This window comes from Pristiophorus japonicus, chromosome 7, assembly GCF_044704955.1.
Source record: "Pristiophorus japonicus isolate sPriJap1 chromosome 7, sPriJap1.hap1, whole genome shotgun sequence".
Lineage (NCBI taxonomy): Eukaryota > Metazoa > Chordata > Chondrichthyes > Pristiophoridae > Pristiophorus > Pristiophorus japonicus.
In genome coordinates, this window is record NC_091983.1 from 142,036,804 (window position 1) to 142,058,413 (window position 21,610).

Here is a 21,610-nt window from a genome sequence, read left to right on the forward strand (position 1 = left end):
AAAGGGAAATCATGCTTGACAAATCTTCTAGAATTTTTTGAAGATGCAACTAGGAGAGTAGATAAGGGAGAACCAGTGGATGTGGTGTATTTGGACTTTCAAAAGACTTTTGACAAAGTCCCACACAAGAGATTAGTGTGCAAAATTAAGGCACATGGGATTGGGGGTAATGTCTTGACGTGGATAGAGAACTGGTTGACAGACAGGAAGCAGCGAGTGGGAATAAATGGGTCCTTTTCAGAATGGCAGGCAGTAACTAGTGGGGTACCACAAGGTTCAGTGCTGGGACCCCAGCTATTTACAATATATATTAATATTTGGATGAAGGAATTGAGTGTAACAGCTCCAAGTTTGCCGATGACACTAAACTGGGTGGCAATGTGAGCTGTGAGGAGGATGCTAAGAGGCTGCAGAGTGATTTGGACAGGTTAGGTGAGTGGGCAAATGCATGGCAGATGCAGTATAATGTGGATAAATGTGAGGTTATCCACTTTGATGGCAAAAACAGGAAGGCAGATTATTATCCGAATGGTGACAAATTAGTAAAAGGGGAGGTGCAATAAAACCTGGGTGTCATGGTACATCAGTCATTGAAAGTAGGCATACAGGTACAGCAGGCAATAAAGAAAGCAAATGGCATATTGGCCTTCATAGCGAGAGGATTTGAGTGTAGGAGCAGGGAGGTCTTACTACAGTTGTACAGGGCCTTGGTGAGGCCACTCCTTGAATATTGTGTACAGTTTTGGTCTCATATTCTGAGGAAGAACATTCTTGATATTGAGGGAGTGCAGCGAAGGTTCACCAGACTGATTCCCGGGATGGCAGGACTGACATATGATGAAAGACTGGATCGACTAGGCTTATATTCACTGGAATTTAGAAGAATGAGAGGGAATCTCATACAAGCATATACAATTCTGACGGGATTGGACAGGTTAGATGCAGGAAGAATGTTCCCGATGTTGGGGAACCAGGAGTCATAGTTTAAGGATAAGGGGTAAGCCATATAGGACCGAGATGAGGAGAAATTTTTCACCCAGAGAATTGTGAACCTATAGAATTCTCTCCCACAGAAAGTTGTTAAGTCCAGTTCGTTGGATATATTGAAAAAGGAGTTAGATATGGCCCTTACAGCTAAAGGGATCAGCGGGTATGGAGAGAAGGCAGGAGTTGGGTACTGAAGTTGCATGATCAGCCAAGATCATATTGAATGGTGGTGCAGGCTCAAAGGGCCAAATGGCCTGCTCCTGCACCTATTTTCTATGTTCTATGTTTCTATGAGATATTTCATAACTTGCACCAAAAATATATCCCAATGAGAAGGAAAGACTGTAAGAGAAGGGATAACCACCCATGGCTAACTAAGGAAATAAGAGAGGGTATCAAATTGAAAACAAAGGCATACAATGTGGCCAATACTAGTGGGAGGCCAGAGGATTGGGAAATGTTTAAAAGCTAGCAGAGAACGACTAAAAAAATGATTAAGAGAGGGCAGATAAATTATGAAAGTAAACTAGCACGAAATATAAAAGCAGATAGTAAGCGTTTCTGTAGGTACATAGGGCCCAATTTTCCTCAACCCCTTCTTTTGGCGCACTTACCTTAAATGTGCCGACTTTGCACGCTGAAAATGGCGCCGAAAAAAAGTGGCCTCATCCTGCCAACTCTGCCAAGTCTCCGGTCCCAGCGTAGTGTAGATAGCCAAGTGGGGGCGGAGCAAGAGCCAAGTGCAGAAAGCCCTGCCGGCAGCTGCGTGCATGCGCAGTGAAGTCTGCGCGCATGCTCCTCGCCCTCCCAGCGTGACCCGATGCTCGCAGCCCCTATCCCCGGCCGAAGGGATGCCCTGATGTTCGCCGCACCCTATCCCCGGCTGAGTGGCCTCCCGCAGCGGTCGGCCGGTCCGCTGACTTCCCGGGCTGAGGTAGGACTTCAGTTTTATTTTTTATTTATTGATGGTTATGCTTTGTTTAGTGAGGAGAGTTTTGATTGTGGAGGAGGGGTGGGGGGGGTGCGGAGGAGAGTTTTTGCGGGGGGAGAAAGAGTGTTTTGATGGGTGGTGGGTGGGGGGGTGGGGGGGGTGGCGGGGTGGAGAAAGTGTGTTTTGATGGGGAGGGAGGGACTTTTAAAAAAAAACTTGATTCTGCCATAAAGGTAGGACTTCTATTTTTTATTTGTTATTGATTGATTGCTTATTACTTTTTGGCCTTTGTTTAGTGCTTTGTAAGTCTTGGTGCAGGTCCTCTCAGCTTCCTTGTATTTTTTATTTGTTATTGAATGCTTATTTTTCTGCTTTGTTTAGTGCTTTGTAAATCTTGGTGCTTTAAATGTACTAACCTGCGCCGAATTCTTAACTGCACGCAAGGTTTTCAGAACTGGCCACATATGCTAACCTAAGTCGATTTAGAGTAAGTTTTTGCTGGCCAAAGTGGCATAAATGGCCAAAACTGGCGTAAGTGTCTGGAAACGCCCCCGTTTGAAAAAAAAAACTGAACTAAAAAAAATCTTTTTGGGGAAAATGGCATTTTTTAACTTAGCCAGAAAAAACAACTTACTCCAAAAAAAATGATGCTAGTCATGGCCAAAATTGGGCCCATAAAAAGGAAAGAGTAGCTAAAGTGGTCCCCTGGAGGATGAGACTGGGGAATTAATAATAGAGAACAGGGAAATGGCAGAGACGTTGAACAAATATTTTGTATCAGTCTTCATGGTAGAAGACACTAAAAACATCCCAATAGGGGCTATAGGTAGGGAGTAGAAATAAAACGGGAAGGTGGCTCAACCGTGGCAAACAAGGGAAATTAAGGATAGTGTTAAATCCAAGGAAGAAGCATATAAATTGGCCAGAAAAAGCAGCAAAGCTGAGGAGTGGGAGAAATTTAGAATCCAACAGAGGAGGACAAAGTGTTTAATTAGGAGGGGAAAATAGAGTATGAGAGGAAGCTTGCTGGGAACATAAAAACTAACTGCAAAAGCTTCTATAGATATGTGAAGAGGAAAAGATTAGTGAAGACAAACGTAGGATCCTTGCAGTCAGAATCAGGTGAATTTATAATGAGAAACAAAGAAATGGCGGACCAGTTGAACAAATATTTTGGTTCTGTCTTCACGAAGGAAGACACAAATAACCTTCCGGAAAGACTGAGGATCTAGTGAGAAGGAAATCCTTATTAGGCGGGAAATTGTGTTAGGGAAATGGATGGGATTGAAGGCCGATAAATCCCCGGGGTCTGATAGTCTGCATCCCAGAGTACTTAAGGAAGTGGCCCGAGAAATAGTGGATGAATTGGTGATCGTTTTCCAACAGTCTATCGACTCTGGATCAGTTCCTATGGACTGGAGGATAGCTAATGTAACATCACTTTTTAAAAAAGGAGGGAGAGAGAAAACAGATAATTATAGACCGGTTAGCCTGACATCAGTAGTGGAGAAAATGTTGGAATCAATTATTAAAGATGAAATAGCAACGCATTTGGAAAGCAGTGACCGGATCGGTCCAAGTCAGCATGGATTTATGAAAGGGAAATCATACTTGACAAATCTTCTCGAATTTTTTGAGGATGTAACTAGTAGAGTGGACAAGGGAGAACCAGTGGATGTGGTGTAATTGGACTTTCAAAAGGCTTTTGACAAGGTCCCACACAAGAGATTGGTGTGCAAAATTAAAGCACATGGTATTGGGGGCAATGTACTGACGTTGATAGAGAACTGATTGGCAGACAGGAAGCAGAGAGTCGGGATAAATGGGTCCTTTTCAGAATGGCAGGCAGTGACTAGTGGGGTGCCGCAGGGCTCTGTGCTGGGACCCCAGCTATTTACAATATACATCAAAGATCTGGATGAAGGAATTGAGTGCAATATCTCCAAGTTTGCAGATGGCACTAAGCTGGGTGGCAGTGTGAGCTGTGAGGAGGATGCTAAGAGGTTGCACGGTGACTTGGACAGGTTAGGTGAGTGGGCAAGTGCATGACAGATGCAGTATAATGTGGATAAATGTGAGGTTATCCACTTTGGTGGCAAAAACACAAAGGCAGAATATTATCTAAATGGTGGCAGATTAGGAAAAGGGGAGGTGCAACGAGACCTGGGTGTCATGGTACATCAGTCATTGAAAGTTGGCATGCAGGTACAGCAGGCAGTGAAGAAGGTAAATGGCATGTTGGCTTTCATAGCTAGGGGATTTGTGTATAGGAGCAGGGAGGTTTTACTGCAGTTGTACAGGGCCTTGGTGAGGCCTCTCCTGGAATATTGTGTTCAGTTTTGGTCTCCTAATCTGAGGAAGGATGTTCTTGCTATTGAGGGAGTGCAGCGAAGGTTCACCAGACTGATTCCCGGGATGGCAGGACTGACATATGAGGAGAGACTGGATCGACTGGGCCTGTATTCACTGGAATTTAGAAGGATGAGAGGGGATCTCATAGAAATATATAAAATTCTGACGGGACTGGACAGGTTAGATACAGGAAGAATGTTCCCGATGCTGGGGAAGTCCAGAACCAGGGGACACAGTCTATGGATAAGGGGTAAGCCAGTTAGGACTGAGATGAGGAGAAACCTCTTCACTCAGCGAGTTGTTAACCTGTGGAATTCTCTACCGCAGAGAGTTGTTGATGCCAGTTCATTGGATATATTCAAGAGGGAGTTAGATATGGCCCTTACAGCTAAAGGGATCAAGGGGTATGGAGAGAAAGCAGGAAAGGGGTACTGAGGTGAATGATCAGCCATCATCTTAATTAATGGTTGTGCAGGTTTAAAGGGATGAATGGCCTACACCTGCACCTATTCTCTATGTTTCTATGTTTCTAGGAATTTAATACAATCACTGTCACTAATGAAGTAGTACAAGTACTAGGTACTACATAAAATAATGGGACTAAAGGCGGACAAGTCCCCTGGACCTGATACCTTACATCCTAGGTTCTTAAGAGAATTGGCTGCAAAGATCGTTGATGCATTGGTTGTAATCTACCAAAATTCCCTGGATTCTGGGGCAGTCCCAGCAGATTGGAAAACCGCATATATAACGCCCCTATTTAAAAAAGGAGGCAGGCTAAAAGCAGGAAACTATAGACCAGTTAGCCTAACATCTGTCGCTGGGAAAATGCTGGAGTCCATTATTAAGGAAGCAGTAGCGGGACATTTGGAAAAGCATGATTCAATCAAGCAGAGTCAGCATGGTTTTCTGAAAAGTAAATCATGTTTGACAAATTTGCTGGAATTCTTTGAGGATGTAAGGAGCAGGGTGGATAAGGGGGAACCAGTGGATGTGGTGTATTTGGATTTCCAGAAGGCATACGATAAGGTGCCATATAAGAGGTTACTGCACAAGATAAAAACTCATGGGCTTGGGGGTAATATATTAGCATGGATAGAGGATTAGCTAACCAACAGAAAACAGAGAGTCAATATAAATGGATCATTTTCTGGTTGGCAAACAATGACTAATGGGGTTCCGCAGGGATCAGTGCTGGGTCCTCAACTATTTGCAATCTATATTAATGACTTGGATGAAGGACCAAGTGTAATGTAGCCAAGTTTGCTGATGATACAAAGATGGGTGGGAAAGCACATAGTGAGGAGGACACAAAAAATCTGCAAAGGGATATAGACAAGCTAAGTGAGTGGCAAAAATTTGGCAAATGGTGTATAATGTGGGAAAATGTGAGGTTATCCACTTTGGCAGAAATAATAGAAAAGCAAGTTATAATTTAAACGGAGAAAAATTGCAAAGTGCTGCAGTACAGAGAGACCTGGGGATCCTTGTGCATGAAACACAAAAAGTTAGTATGCAAGTACAGCAAGTAATCAGGAAGGCAAATGGAATGTTGGCCTTTCTTGCAAGGGGGATAGAGTATAAAAGCAGAGAAGTCCTGCTACAACTGTACAGGGTATTGGTGAGGCCACACCTGGAGTACTGAGTACAGTTTTGGTCTCCGTATATAAGGAAGGATATACTTGCATTGGAGGCTGTTCAGAGAAGGTTCACTAGGTTGATTCCGGAGATGAGGGGATTGACTTATAAGGTTAGGTTGAGTAGATTGGGTCTATATACATTGGAATTCAGAAGAATAAGAAGTGATCTTATTGAAACTTATAAGATAATGAGGGGGCTCGACAAGGTGGATGCAGAGAGGATATTTCCATTCATAGGAGAAACTAAAACGAGGGGACATATAGTCTTAGAATAAGGGGCTGCCCATTTAAAACCAAAATGAGGAGACATTTCTTCACTCAGAGGGTTGTAAATCTATGAAATTCTCTGTTGCAGAGAGCTGTGGAGGCTGGGTCATTGAATATATTTAAGGTGGAGATAGACAGATTTTTGAGTGATAAGCGAATAAAGGATTAAGGGGAGCGGGCAAGGAATGTGGAGCTGAGCCCATGATCAAATCACCCATGGTCTTATTGAATGGCGGAGCAGGCTCGAGGGGCCAAATGGCCTACTCCTGCTCCTATTTCATATGTTATTATGTTCTTATTACACAAAGGAAATGGATTCCTTCTTGTGCAATGATTGACCTTCGATATCTTCTTAATGCCATTCATTTTTCTTGAATGAATCATCCACGGCCTGCTGATAAGTATTGTTAGTTCTATCAATACTGTACTAGTGTATTTCTGTACTAGTTTTCAATTTAGCTTTGTGTGTGACTCACCTAATGCTTATCTTTGAGCGACTACAACAACAATAATTTATTGTTGTGATCCATGCTCAAAAGCAATACTGATTTTTTTTTTAAAGCCTGATCAAATGACTTTCATTTGGACCATAATTATTTTTATTAGGTCTTCTTTCTCAGCAGTCTCATGTAGAGTTGCAGTAGTCCAGCTGCTGATCCTTTTACTATTTTACGTTAACTATTCCAAGGGGATGAAATTGGGCTCGGTAGTGCCTTTTTTGGGACACTAGAAAACCCCTTAAGGTTCCAAAATTGCGTCCGTGGCACACTAGCGCACTTCTAATGCTAAGTGTGGTGGACACCTTATTAGTAAAGGGCTTAGCGTACATGCACCTAATGTCCGACGGAAGTATGCATGATGTTAATCAGCGTGTAACGTTATTTAGATCAGGATTGGACAAGAAACTGGCAGAGTAGAACTCTGGTCTGACTGGTTAAATACCAATTAAAATATATTGGACAGTTTAATTTCAATTTATGATTGCAAATAACTGTTCAGGATGAGCTGACTTTTCAAATTTGACTTGGGGCAAGTCCTTTGATGTTCTGTTTTTCATCTCTACCACCGATTATCCAAATCAGAAGTAATGCTTTGGATCCAAAATGGTACTTCAAAGAACTTGCTGCTTAAAGGAAAGAGTCAGATATGAGTGCTTCACTACTCTTTAGTAATGGTAGGCTTGTCTATTTACATTGAGTGTCAGGCATTTTAAGGGAAACATTTTCACTCAAAGTAAAGTGATCCAGTTCAATGGTTCTTCAGCAGCTGTATTCATGTAGAAGAGAAGCACTCAAGATACCTGCAATGCATGCATTGACACTTATATGCAACATCGGAGTGGCAGAGGCACATATAATTTGAGATGTGCTCTCAATCAGACTGCATAGGCAGAATATAAATTGAAATGAGCTCAAAGCAGTGAAATATGAGCTTTTGATTTTCCTTCAGTCTTCGTTAAGGGACACTGCACCATTTAATTATTTTCCCCAGTTCTTAATTCAGTTTGAATTCAATAGAAAAGCTGAGTTTAAAGCGATTTTAAAAGATGCTACAATCTTTTACCCTATAATATAAGACCTCAATAGCAACCTAAATCCCACTGGTACCGTACATAACTTTGCAGAGCTCCTCTGCTTGTCAAGTGACAAATTTCATCCCGATGTTAGTTGTATTGAGTTTTTGAAAATAATTGAATTGGGGGAGCTGAATTACAATTAAATCTTTCAATGGTCCCAGAATCCTAACTGAAGTCTTAGCATCTGATACTTGAAGTAAAATGTATCTGATACCACCTACTGATTTACCGATGGAAAAGTGTAATGCTAATAGTATAGTCAGCAATGCCATGTGCACAGGAACAGACCAGTGAAACTGAAGTCCTTCATGCTTATCTGAAAATTTAGCAGAAATATCAGGGCCGAAATTCAGCCTCCTGAAAATGCCCTTTACTGCCAGAAATCGGCGGCCAAGCAGCGAAGTCGAATGGCCGCCAATTTGGAGTCGAATGGCCACCGCTAGAAAAATTCTCCGAGGTGCTTTTTCCGGAAGTCCCCACTTCCTCCCTGCAGCTGCCAGCTCCTCCTAAGTGCGTCATCAAGGCACGCACCACCTATTTCCTGCATCTCAATCGAAATTCTCCATAAAAAATCTTTGTGCCGCCGAGGTGTCCCCGACAGTTTTTTCTGTCGGTGTACTGTGTTCACTGTGTGTGCAACATGGCTGTGCGGTGGCCATTCAAGGGGAGGGTGCACTGCCGCGGCCACCATTTAATTTTTTTGGGCAGCTGATTGCCAGGTCGGCCCGAGAATTATGCCCGCGGGTTCGGGGGCAGCCTGGCAACCCCTCTTGGGTGCCAGACCACTGGCTCGACCAAAACCGTACCTGGTGGCCCAGTGGATCTAACTAAAAGAATCACAGAGTTCGTAGCGGCTCTCCCCTGCAAGTGAAGGGGAAACACATGGTGACGCACAAGTGTCATGACATCATCAGCGTTAGTCCGATGACTGACAGTGGCGGAGACTCCGTCCCGCCTCCACTTCCGCCCCTCCGCTGTGCTCATCGCCACATGACCGTCCCCATTATGATTGACATCCGGACCGCTTGGAAAAAAATGACAAAGAGCTGAATTTCACAGAAGAGGCCACCTCATCCACAGCGGTGGTGAAAACACATCAAAAGCGGTAAGTGCAACCCGTTTCAGGCGGTGGTGAATTTCTACCCCCACAACTCTGAACTTTGACAGCAGATCATTTGCTTGTACTACTCAGGGAAATATATGGCTTGAGGAGTGGTGCAAGAGGGAGGGATTCAAATTCCTGGGACATTGGAACCGGTTCTGGGGGAGGTGGGACCAGTACAAACCGGACGGTCTGCAACTGGGCAGGACCGGAACCAATGTCCTAGGGGGAGTGTTTGCAAGTGCTGTTGGGGAGGAGTTAAACTAATATGGCAGGGGGATGGGAACCTATGCAGGGAGACAGAGGGAAGTAGAATGGGGACAGAAGCAAAAGACAGAAAGAAGAAAAGTAAAAGTGGAGGGCAGAGAAACCCAAGGCAAAAAGTAAAAAGGGCCAAATTACAGCAAAATCCTTAAGGGGCAAAGTGTGTGAAAAAGACAAGCCTGAAGGCTCTGTGCCTCAATGCAAGGAGTATTCAGAATAAGGTGGACGAATTAACTGCATAATAGCAGTTAACGGATATGATGCAATTGGTATCATGGAGCCATGGTTCCAGGGTGACCAAGGCTGGGAACTCAACATCCAGGGGTATTCAACATTTAGGATGGATAGACAGAAAAGAAAAGGAGGTGGGGTGGCGTTGCTGCTTAAAGAGGATATTAACGTAATAGTAAGGAAGGACATTAGCTTGGATGATATGGAATCGGTATGGGTGGAGCTATGGAATACCAAAGGGCAGAAAACGCTAGTGGGAGTTGTGTTCAGACCACCAAACAGTAGTAGTGAGGTTGGGGACAGCAGCAAACAAGAAATTAGGGATGCGTGCAATAAAGGTACAGCAGTTATCATGGGCGACTTTAATCTATATATTGATTGGGCTAATCAAACTGGTAGCAATGCGGTGAAGGAGGATTTCCTGGAGTGTATTAGGGGTGGTTTTCTAGACCAATATGTCGAGGAACCAACTAGAGGGCTGGCCATCCTTGACTGGGTGATGTGTAATGAGAAAGGACTAATTAGCAATCTTGTTGTGTGAGGCCCCTTGGGGAAGAGTGACCATAATATGGTAGAATTCTTTATTAAGATGGAGAGTGACACAGTTAATTCAGTGACTATGGTCCTGAATTTAAGGAAAGGTAACTTCGATTGTATGAGACATGAATTGGCTAGAATAGACTGGCGAGTGATATTTAAAGGGTTGACGGCGGATAGGCAATGGCAATCATTTAAAGATCACATGGATGAACTTCAACAATTGTACATCCCTGTCTGGAGTCAAAATAAAATGCGGAAGGTGGCTCAACTGTGGCTAACAAGGGAAATTAAGGATTGTGTTAAATCCAAGTAAGAGGCATATACATTAGCCAGAAAAAGCAGCAAACCTGAGGACTGGGAGAATTTTGTAATACAGCAGAGAAGGACAAAGGGTTTAATTAGGAGGAGGAAAATAGAGTACGAGAAGAAGCTTGCTGGGAACATAAAAGTTGACTGCAAAAGCTTCTATAGATATGTGAAAAGAAAAAGATTAGTGAAAACAAACGTAGGTCCCTTGCAGTCTGATTCAGGTGGAATTTAGAAGGATGAGAGGGGATCTCATAGAAATATGTAAAATTCTGACAGGTCTGGACAGGTTAGATGCAGGAAGAATGTTCCCGATGTTGGGAAGTCCAAAATCAGGGGACACAGTCTAAGGTTAAGGGGTAAGCCATTTAGGACTGAGATGAGGGGAAACGTTTTCACTCAGTGAGTTGTTAACCTGTGGAATTCTCTACCGCAGAGAGTTGTTGATGCCAGTTGGGGAGGTACCAGCGGATTGGAAAGCAGCTAATGTAACACCTCTGTTTAAAAAAGGGGGCAGACAAAAGGCAGATAACTATAGGCCAGTTAGTTTAACATCTGTAGTGGGGAAAATGCTTGAAACTATCATTAAGGAAGAAATAGCAGCACATCTAGATAGGAATAGTGCAATCAAGCAGACGCAACATGGATTCATGAAGGGGAAATCATGTTTAACTAATTTACTGGAATTCTTTGAGGATATAACGAGCATGGTGGATAGAGATGTACCGATGGTGTGGTGTATTTAGATTTCCAAAAGGCATTCGATAAGGTGCCACACAAAAGGTTACTGCAGAAGATAAAGGTACACGGAGTCAGAGGAAATGTATTAGCATGGATCGAGAATTGGCTGGCTAACAGAAAGTAGAAAGTCAGGATAAATGGATCCTTTTCGGGTTGGAAATCGGTGGTTAGTGGTGTGCCACAGGGATCGGTGCTGGGACCACAACTGTTTACAATATACATAGATGACCTGGAAGAGGGGACAGAGTGTAGTGTAACAAAATTTGCAGATGACACAAGGATTAGTGGGAAAGCAGGTTGTGTAGAGGACACAGAGAGGCTGCAAAGAGATTTAGATAGGTTAAGCAAATGGGCTAAGGTTTGGCAGATGGAATACAATGTCGGAAAATGTGAGGTCATCCACCTTGGAAAAAAAAACAGTAAAAGAGAATATTATTTGAATGGGGAGAAATTTTGGCACAAAAACATATCTTTTCTCCAAGTGCCCCCTATAAAAGGGGAGGGGGACACTAAAAGCACCAGCAATTAAAACAAATTAAACTTTAAAACGTAAAATCAAATTAAAATTTGGTTGCCGGGCGTGATGATGCACTCCAGTCCCTCCGGTGCCCACCTCTCGCGGAAGGCCGCGAGCGTACCGGTGGACACCGCGTGCTCCATCTCCAAGGACACCCTGGACCGGATGTAAGAGCGGAAGAGAGGCAGGCAGTCAGGTTGAACGACCCCCTCGACCGCCCGCTGCCTGGACCGGCTGATGGCACCCTTGGCCGTGCCCAGGAGCAGTCCTACGAGGAGGCCCTCGGACCTACCCGCTCCCCTCCGCACAGGGTGCCCAAAGATCAGGAGAGTGGGACTGAAGTGCAGCCAGAATTTCAGGAGCAGCCCCTTTAAATAATGAAACAGGGGCTGCAACCTCGTGCACTCAATAAAAACATGGAACACGGACTCCACCAGACCGCAGAAATTCCTTGTGCATGAAACTCTTTTAGAGTCTACCTGCGAAAACATAAACATTAAACTGTGCCACCCGACCTGGGTGACACTCCAGACATTTACAAGGCCCATTTTTTTTTTTTCCCCCCTTTTTTGTGTTTTTTTTTTTGTTTTTTCTTTTTTTTTTTGTTTTTTTTTTTGGGCACTAAAATCACAATTTTTCCCCAGTGCCCCCTATAAAAGGGAAGGGGACACTAAAAGCACCGGCAATTAAAACAAATTAACTTTAAAACGTAAAATCAAATTAAAATTTGGTTGCCGGGCGTGATGATGCACTCCAGTCCCTCCGGTGCCCACCTCTCGCGGAAGGCCGCGAGCGTACCGGTGGACACCGCGTGCTCCATCTCCAAGGACACCCTGGACCGGATGTAAGAGCGGAAGAGAGGCAGGCAGTCAGGTTGAACGACCCCCTCGACCGCCCGCTGCCTGGACCGGCTGATGGCACCCTTGGCCGTGCCCAGGAGCAGTCCTACGAGGAGGCCCTCGGACCTACCCGCTCCCCTCCGCACAGGGTGCCCAAAGATCAGGAGAGTGGGACTGAAGTGCAGCCAGAATTTCAGGAGCAGCCCCTTTAAATAATGAAACAGGGGCTGCAACCTCGTGCACTCAATAAAAACATGGAACACGGACTCCACCAGACCGCAGAAATTCCTTGTGCATGAATCCCAAAAAGTTAGTTTGCAGGTGCAGCAGGTAATCAGGAAGGCGAATGGAATGTTAGCCTTCATTGCGAGAGGGATGGAGTACAAAAGCAGGGAGGTTCTGCTGCAACTGTACAGGGTATTGGTGAGGCTGCACCTGGAGTACTGCGTGCAGTTTTGGTCACCTTTTTTAAGGAAGGATATACTAGCTTTGGAGGGGGTACAGAGACGATTCACTAGGCTGATTCTGGAGATGAGGGGTTTACCTTATGATGATAGATTGAGTAGACTGGGTCTTTACTCGTTGGAGTTCAGAAGGATGAGGGGTGATCTTATAGAAACATTTAAAATAATGAAAGGGATAGACAAGATAGAGGCAGAGAGGTTGTTTCCACTAGTCGGGGAGACTAGAACTAGAGGGCACAGCCTCAAAATACGGGGGAGCCAATTTAAAACCGAGTTGAGAAGGAATTTCTTCTCCCAGTGGGTTGTGAATCTGTGGAATTCTCTGCCCAAGGAAGCAGTTGAGGCTAGCTCATTGAATGTATTCAAATCACAGATAGATAGATTTTTAACCAATAAGGGAATTAAGGGTTATGGGGAGCTGGTGGGCAAGTGGAGCTGAGTCCACGGCCAGATCAACCATGATCTTGTTGAATGGCGGAGCAGGCTCGAGGGGCTAGTTGGCCTACTCCTGTTCCAAATTCTTATGTTCAGTTCATTGGATATATTCAAGAGGGAGTTAGATATGGCCCTTACGGCTAAAGGGATCAAAGGGTATTGAGAGAAAGCAGGAAAGGGGTACTGAGGTGAATGATCAGCCATGATCTTATTGAATGGCCGAATAGCCTACTCCTGCACCTATTTTCTATGTTTCTATGTTTCTACTCAATAAATTCATGGAGGAACTCTTTTGTGATTTTGTGCTAGTTTTTTGAAGTGTTGAGGTATAAACGTTGTTTGGTTTCAGTCACTAGATGGCTCCTTTGTCCACATATTTCAGAAAATGTAGAAGAACCATTTGGCTGTGCAAAAAATTATAAAATAGCAATTAGCTAGTCATTTTATATGTAGAATAAAGGATGCCATGATGGGTGAGAAGCCATGACAAGGCTTTAAAAAAAAATCAAAGAATTGTGTTAGCTTTGTAAACCATGAGCTCTAATATTGGGTTCTAGCTTGTAATGCTTATTTTTTTTAATTCATTACCCAGATATGAGCATTGCTGTCAAGGCCAGCATTTATTGCTCTTCCCTAATTGCCCTTGAGAAGGTGGTGGTGAGCTGCCTTCTTGAACCGCTGCAGTCCGTGTAGTGAAGGTACTCCCACAGTGCTGTTAGGGAAGGAGTTCTAGGATTTTGACCGAGCGACGATGAAGGAACGGTGATATATTTCCAAGTCAGAATGGTGTGTGACTTGGAGCGGAACATGGAATTGATGGTGTTCGCATGCACCTGTTGTCCTTGTCCTTCTAGGATGTAGAGGTCATGAGTTTGGGGAGCACTGTCGAAGAAGTCTTGGTGAGTTGCTGCAGTGCATCTTGTAGATGGTACACACTGCAGCCATGATGTGCCAGTGATGGAGGGAGTGAATGTTTAAGGAGGTGGATGGAGTCCTGGATGGTGGGTCTGCAGGAAAATCTGGAATGCGCTGCCTCAAAGGGTAGTAATATCAGATTCAATAATAACTTTTAAAAGGGGATTGGATAAATACTTGAAGGGGAAAAAATTGTAAGGCTTTGGGGAAAGAGCGGGGGAGTTGGACTAATTGGATAGCTCTCTCAAAGAGCCAGCACAGGCATGTTGGACCAAATGGCCTCCTGTTGTGCCGTATGTTTCAATAATTCTATACTTATCATTTTACTCATATAATATACACACTTAAAGTACTTTTCTTTTAAATGGTAGAAATTCAAATGTCTTGAGGCAAGGCTTTGGGCTGGATTTTAAACGTTTCTGTTTCGGGGCAAAAACGGAGGCAGGCCGGGAAAGTTATCGTCCGGGAATAGTTTGCGTCTTGGCACTTAAGTTTGTGCATCTGGGCCCTGCGTCAACGGGTGCAGCTCTAAGCGAGGCATTGTACACCTCTCTTGGCGCAAGGATGGGAAACTCGCAAACTAAAGTGCCGGCCGTGAGCACTCTGAGAGAAGCCTGGGGGGAGCAGTGGGGGAGAGTGGGGGGAGCGGTGGGGGGGTGAAGGAAACTTATAAAAACACAACAACATTCCCAAAACATTGCCCACGCCACCACAACACAAATCACAAAAAAAAGAACAAACATTCACACTTCCCTTTGCAGTCCTTTTCCTTCCTCTCCACCGCCAGCATGGCTGGATCACTCTGATTTCCCAGGCAGTTATTGTGGGCACAATTCCAGGCGGACGGGTCGGGCAGGAGCTCAAACCTGCGCTGGTGTCGCAACCAGCGGCATTGTACACCTGGTGTAGCTCTTCCTGGTGGTGCTGCACAGTGCCATCGCAAAAACGGACCACCAAACACATCTTCCCCTCTCTTCCTCTGACCTCATCTCCTCTAAAGATCCTCCCTCCATGGCCGCCAATCTCATAGTTCCCCAACCCTGTACAGCCCGCTTCTACCTCCTTCCCAAGATCCACAAACAGGACTGCCCTGGTAGACCCATCATTTCAGCCTGTTCTTGCCCCATGGAACTGATTTCTTCCTATCTCGACTCTATTTTTCCTCCCCCTATCGAATCTCTTCCCACCTACATCCGTGATTCTTCCTATGCCCTACACTACTTTAACAGTTTCCAGTTTTCTGTCCCTAACACTCTCCTTTTCACTATGGACGTCCAATCCCTCTACACCTACATTCACCAGGATGGCCTGAGAGCGCTCCGCTTCTTCCTTGAACAGAGGTCTAATCAGTCCCCATCCATCATCACCCTCCTCCGCCTGGCTGAACTTGTTCTCACATGAAACAACTTCTCCTTTAACTGCACTCACTTCCTTTAAATTAAAGATGTTGCTATCGGAACCTGCATGGGTTCTAGCTATGCCTGCCTTTTCATGGGATATGTGGAACATTCTTTGTTTCAGCCATACTCAGGACCCCTCCCTCACTTTTTTTTCTGGTACACTGATGACTGTATCGGTGCCGTTTCCTGCTCATGCCCTGAGCTGGAAATGTCATTCATTTTGCTTCAAATTTCCACCCTTCCCTCGCCTTCACATGGTCCATCTGTGACTCTTCCCTTCCCTTCCTTCAATTCTCAATCTCCATTTCTGTGGATAGGTTAGTGACAAACATCCACTATAAGACCACTGACTCCCACAGCTCCGTGGACTACATTTCGTCTTACCCTGCTTCTTTTAAGGACTCCATTCCTTTCTCCCAATTTCTCCATCTCCGTTGCATCTGTTCTGAGGATGCCACCTTCCACACTAGTGCTTCTGATATGTTTTCCTTTTTCTTCAACCGAAGATTCCCCTCTAGCATGGTTGACATGGCCCTCGACTGTGTGTTAGAAATCAGGGATGCCTAACAATGTATAAAACTGTTATGAATGTATAAAACTGGTATGAATGCTGTGCTTAAATTGTTGTTTTGAAATGGTGACAAATTGTCTATTGAAGATGCTCAGAAATGCTAATGTCTTGGTACCCTGCTGAGATGTTATAGTGTTTTGCACTATGGCAACCATTAGCTGTGGTTTTCAAGTTAAAGCTTCAGTTTGTTTATGTATCTTGAAGACAATTTGTATAGAAAAGGCTTAGAATCGATGGAAATTGCAAGAGTTAACATAAACATGTTGCTACGTCGTAAAAGAGATAACAAGCAGTTTTCTGGTTTGGCCTCTGGGATCAAGGAGAGGATCAGGAAGAGAAAGATAAGAGAGATTTCCACAGGAAGAGATTCTGGGTTAGTGACATGGCCAAAATCAGAAGACTTGCTTAAGGCGGGTTCTTGAAACAAGGATCGAGACAAAAAAACTAGAAGTCTTATTGGATATTAAGGTTTTAGGGATACCTCTATAGGTCAAAAGGTCAGGCCCACCCCTAAAAATAGGTTAAAAGTGATCTCCCGGAAGCTTCTAGTCACAGACGGTGTGAGGTAAGAGCAGAATCAAAGTTGAGCTGGTTGAGCACTTTTTGAGAGTGATCCCATGCTTTACCGAAGGAAGCTTTAGACGAGAGAAAGAGTTATTAAACCAGAGAACTGCTTATGTGCACCAGCCATTTGTCTGATCGGAATCAGTATCAACTACCTGTTGCTTTTGTATGTTTTTGCTATATAGCTAATGAGTTATATTCCGTTTTAAACTCTGATTAAGCACAATGGGCTCGACTTTCCACTTCACATCGCCCATCTGAGGCCAATCTATGGCCCAAAACGGACCTCTATCGCCCATTTTGAGTAAAAAGTGGAAACTAGGCCCAAAATATCGCCGGAAAAACAGGCCCCTAAGTTTCCACTTTGATGGCTGAGATGATCGCCCAAATGATCGCCCACACAAGGCCCATCCCAAGTTTCAGCACTTCGCTGGACCGATGCAAGGCCCAAAAGAATGCTCAAAAATAGTTGCTTTTTAAGGGCCTTATAGAGGGAAATGGGCACTACGGATGCCATTTTTAACTTCGGAGGAAGAGTGGAGAATTAGTTCTGAGTTATTTAGAGAGGAAAATTGACGACAATTGTACTCAGAAATTTTGGACAGGGAATATAAATAGGTATTATCATCTTATTTATGCTAAATAGATCTCATATATTGGAATAATTTAGTTAATAACTTTTACATAGTGAAGTTATTTAATGATATTGTTGGGGCCTATCAAACTGACTGGTACAGAGAGGGCAGACTACAGTGATTAGAGAGTATAGAGTAGAGAGATTATTAAAATTGGTGAAAATAATTATTGATAGTGATTATGGGCCTATGCTTTCCCTGCCTTTAATTGCAACTGCTCACATACTGGCTACTGAAAAGATCAATCGAAGAGGTGGCACAGTAACATGTAGACGGAGACGAAGCCAGAGGAGGAGACCGTATAGCCAACGAAGGTACTTGGAGAAGCAATCCTACCTGAACTTGTCTGAAAATGCTTGTCTTAGGAGGCTGCGATTCCGGAAGGAGGTCATCGATGAGATATGTCAACTCATCAAGGATGATCTGCAGCCTTCCAGCACCATCAGAACCGTTGAGGTAAAGGTTACTGCTGCCCTAGCCTTTTACGCATCAGGATCTTTTCAGGCTTCAGCTGGCGATATCTGCCATATCTTTCAGCACGCTACACATTGCTGCATTCGACAGGTGACTGAAGCCCTTTATGCTCCCAGGATGGACTTCATAAGCTTCCCAATGACCAGAGAGGCACAGACCGAGAGGACATTGGGTTTCTCGAGAATAGCAGACTTCCCCAAGGTGCAGGGAGCAATAGACTGCATGCACATTGCCCTGAAAGCACCCTTAAAGAACGCAGAGGTGTTTCGTAACAGAAAGGGGTTCCACTCCCTAAATGTGCAGCTTGTGGTCGACCACAATCAAACAATTATGACAGTAAATGCTACATTTCCTGGCAGCATCCATGATGCACACATCTTATGTGAAAGTGCTATCCCTGACCTGTTTGCCAATCAGCCAGAAGGTCACGGTTGGATGCTGGGGGATAAAGGATATGGCCTTGCCAGTTGGCTCATGACCCCTCTGTGTAATCCTGTCACTGATGCACAGAGACGGTATAATGAAAGTCACATAGCGACTCGCAACACCGTTGAAAAGACACTAGGAGTCTTAAAGCAGCGCTTCAGATGCCTGGATCATTCGGGAAGCAGCCTCTAGTACCACCCTGATCAGGTAGCAGAGTTTATTGTTGTGTGTTGCATGCTGCATAACCTAGCAATAAAGAGAGGACAAATAATGCTAAATCATGCTGCAGGTCCACCTCCAGAAGGAGATGAGACAGATGAGGCAGCCGGCGAAGATGAAGAGGAGGAACAGGCTGAAGAGGACACGGGCGAGGACATAGGGGAGCTTAATCAGCATGGCGATCTAGCACCAGTACCAGCTCACCTTTCCCGAAGACCGTTAGCCAGTGCCAGTTATACAGCAGCTATGCTTTTGCGTCAGCAGCTCATTAATGAACGCTTCGCATAAACTATTATTGTTGATATTCAAACGTTCAATTATAGTTACGGTTAATCAAAAGTTTCATTTGCGTGGTTAAACTGAATAAACATTGCATTACAATTTTTCTCGAAGTCAAAACATTGCAATGCTTTCATTCACCACATATGCACAGGTGATCACAAGCTTTAACATGACCTAACATGACCTCATTCGAACATCTATAGTACATCACCATTATATATCAGATTATATTATATTAGCATAATATTAAATAATTGAATAACATTGCATAACATCAACTTACATTTTAATTGCATAACATTAAATGCATAACGACGATATTTTCAGTATTTACTAATGATTCACACATTGAACAATGCACATTTCTCATTACTCACATGTCTCAAGGGTGGGTTCGGCCACACCACGGGATGTGACCGAACGGCTTTCTGGGCCCACCAAGGCCACCGCAAGGTAGGGATTCAGTGGCTGCAACATGGCAGAGCCCCTGCCCGTCCTGCACTGCTCCCGATTTTTGATCGATATCTTTTTCTGTAAATGATACGATAACATTGCACGGCATGAGCAAATGTAGCAGGCAATTTAAGACATTGAAGACATTTAAGACTGAGAGATTTAAATGTTCTAATACAAATTAGCATTATGTTGCATATTTCACACTGCAACATTTAACTTTATGCTGGGTTGCATAAATTTATTCATAATTTAGTTATGTTTACATGTAACCAAATAACATTGCAGATTCTAGTTACTATTTACATCATTAAACAATACATAAATATAAATTTCAACTTAATCTAGCGGCTGCTAACAGGCTGTTCCAACGCTTGCGGCACTGGTCCAGTGTCCTGGCTTCATTTGACCACGTCGGCAATCTCTGCCCAAATCCTGCGATATGCACGGGGTGGAGGTTTCCCATGCCCACCTCGTGTCAGATCCTCCCACCTGGTGCTCACTACATTCATCAGGGCTTCATTGGCCTCCTCGCTGAAAGGCTTGGCCCTACGCTTGTCAAGTGATGCCTCCATGTCGATTAATATAACTTTATTCTGACCACAAAATACCTTCTCCTCGCTCTCTCTCTCTCCACGACCTTCACAGAGCTTCTGAGCATGTGTGATGACCCCTGATCTCCCCAAACGCGGGAAAGAACATCAACCTAAAAAAAAACAGCCTGCACATGCGCAGTAATGCGTTGCCAGGGAAACTTTTTTTTTCATTCACTTCCGTTTTCTTTGGGCGATCGTGAGATCGCCGAGAAATGACATTGCCCATTTGACATCGCTGGGCTAAGGCCGAGTGGAAAATCGCAACAAAAAAAAATGGGCCTTGAGCCGGCGATCAGCACGGGCGATAGGTCCCGCATCGCTGGAACAAGGCCCATTTTTTCGGCCTTAGCCTGAAAGTGGAAAGTCTAGCCCAATATATCCACCAAATTAGTTTCACAGTTGATCCTGATTATTAAAGTGAATAGAGGTAGCCTTAACCTGGCATATTTCTAACATGCATCCGTTCTATTTCCCGCAGTTCTACTCTCACGTCTTCCCCTCCCTCCCAGAACCAGCCACCACATTCAACGGATTATCCTGCGCCATTTCTGCTACCTCTAGCGTGATCCCACCACCAAACACATCTTCCCCTCCCCTCCCCTTTCAGCATTCCGAAGTGACTGCACCCTCCACAACACCCTGGTCCACTTCTCAATCACCCCCAGCACCCCTACCCTTTCCCACGTCAGTTTACCATGCAAGTGCAGAAGATGCAACACCTGCACTTTAACCTCCTCACTTCCCACTGTCCAGGGCCCCAAACACTCCTTCCAGGTGAAACAGTGATTTACTTGTACTTGCAATTTAGTATACTATATTCACTGCTCACAATGTGGTCTCCTCTACATTGGGGAGACCAAATGCAGATTGGGTGACCGCTTTGCAGAACACCTCCGTTCAGTCCACAAGCGTGACCCCGTGTTTCCGGTCACCTGTCACTTTAATTCTCCGCTCCACTCCGACTCTGATCTCTCCGTTTTCGGCCTCTTTCACTGTTCCAATGAAGCTCAATGTAAACTCAAGGAACAGCACCTCATCTTTCGTTTAGGCACTTTACAGCTTTCTGGACTCAACATCGGGTTCAACAAATTCAGACCATAACCTCTGCACCTATTTTTTCACATGGCAGCTGTTGATGATTCTGCCATTCCCATTTACACCTCTTCTAGACTCATCTTTTGTTTCTATACTTGTCCCATTATCATCTCCTTTTGCCTTGCACCATCATCCCTTTTGTCTCTTAATCTTTCTTGCCTTCCATGCTATTACAGACCTTCCCTTTTGTTCTTTCCTTTCTTTCCCCTTTCCTGCTGCTGCATTTTGTTAAAACCTGGTACATTTCTAACTTTTTTCAGTTCTGACGCAAGGTCATTGACATGTACCTGATTACAAGCAAGCAAATATGTCTATTCCACTTGCAAGTAGGATACCCATTGGGGCCTGAATTTCATCAGCTACCGCCATGTTTCTTGGCTGTATTTCCTTGTTTTGGGCAGTGTTTCATCGGTGGGAATTTCATCAAAGCTTTACGCTGGCGGTTTTGAAATATCACTGGGGAGCAGACCGCCGACATACAACACTGGGAAAACCGCTCCCGCCCGAAGTATGGGAGCGGTGATCCATACTTCTTGAAACAAAAAGCACCCAGTTGGAGTAGCATTTCGATGGACTGTAGATATGAAGCTCTGCAAAAAAAGGTAAGTGAAGGTTTTTTTTTTATTCCTTTGCAGCGATTCAGTGGAAAAGGGTCCTGTGACTGTTCTCTGATGTTTTATTTTTTATTTTTTGAAAAAATATTTTTCGTGTTTTCCCCCCTCCCTAGGACCGACTCTCGCCTCAGACCTAATTTGACCAGGATTGTGTTTATCGGCGAGAATCCACAT

The 21,610-nt window shown here is 44.3% G+C and overlaps 1 long non-coding RNA gene across 1 annotated transcript in view; it reads right to left on the minus strand.

The window, feature by feature from the left end:
• The window catches only part of LOC139266868 (uncharacterized), a 79,114-nt gene extending 57,804 nt beyond the window's left edge, over positions 1 to 21,310 (minus strand). Inside the window, exons 1-2 of the long non-coding RNA XR_011593789.1 lie at positions 21,110 to 21,310; positions 19,056 to 19,209 (exon numbers count right to left, since the gene is read on the minus strand). This is a non-coding gene — a long non-coding RNA (uncharacterized lncRNA). The remainder of the gene's footprint in view (positions 1 to 19,055; positions 19,210 to 21,109) is intronic.
• Positions 21,311 to 21,610: the final 300 nt, after the last annotated feature.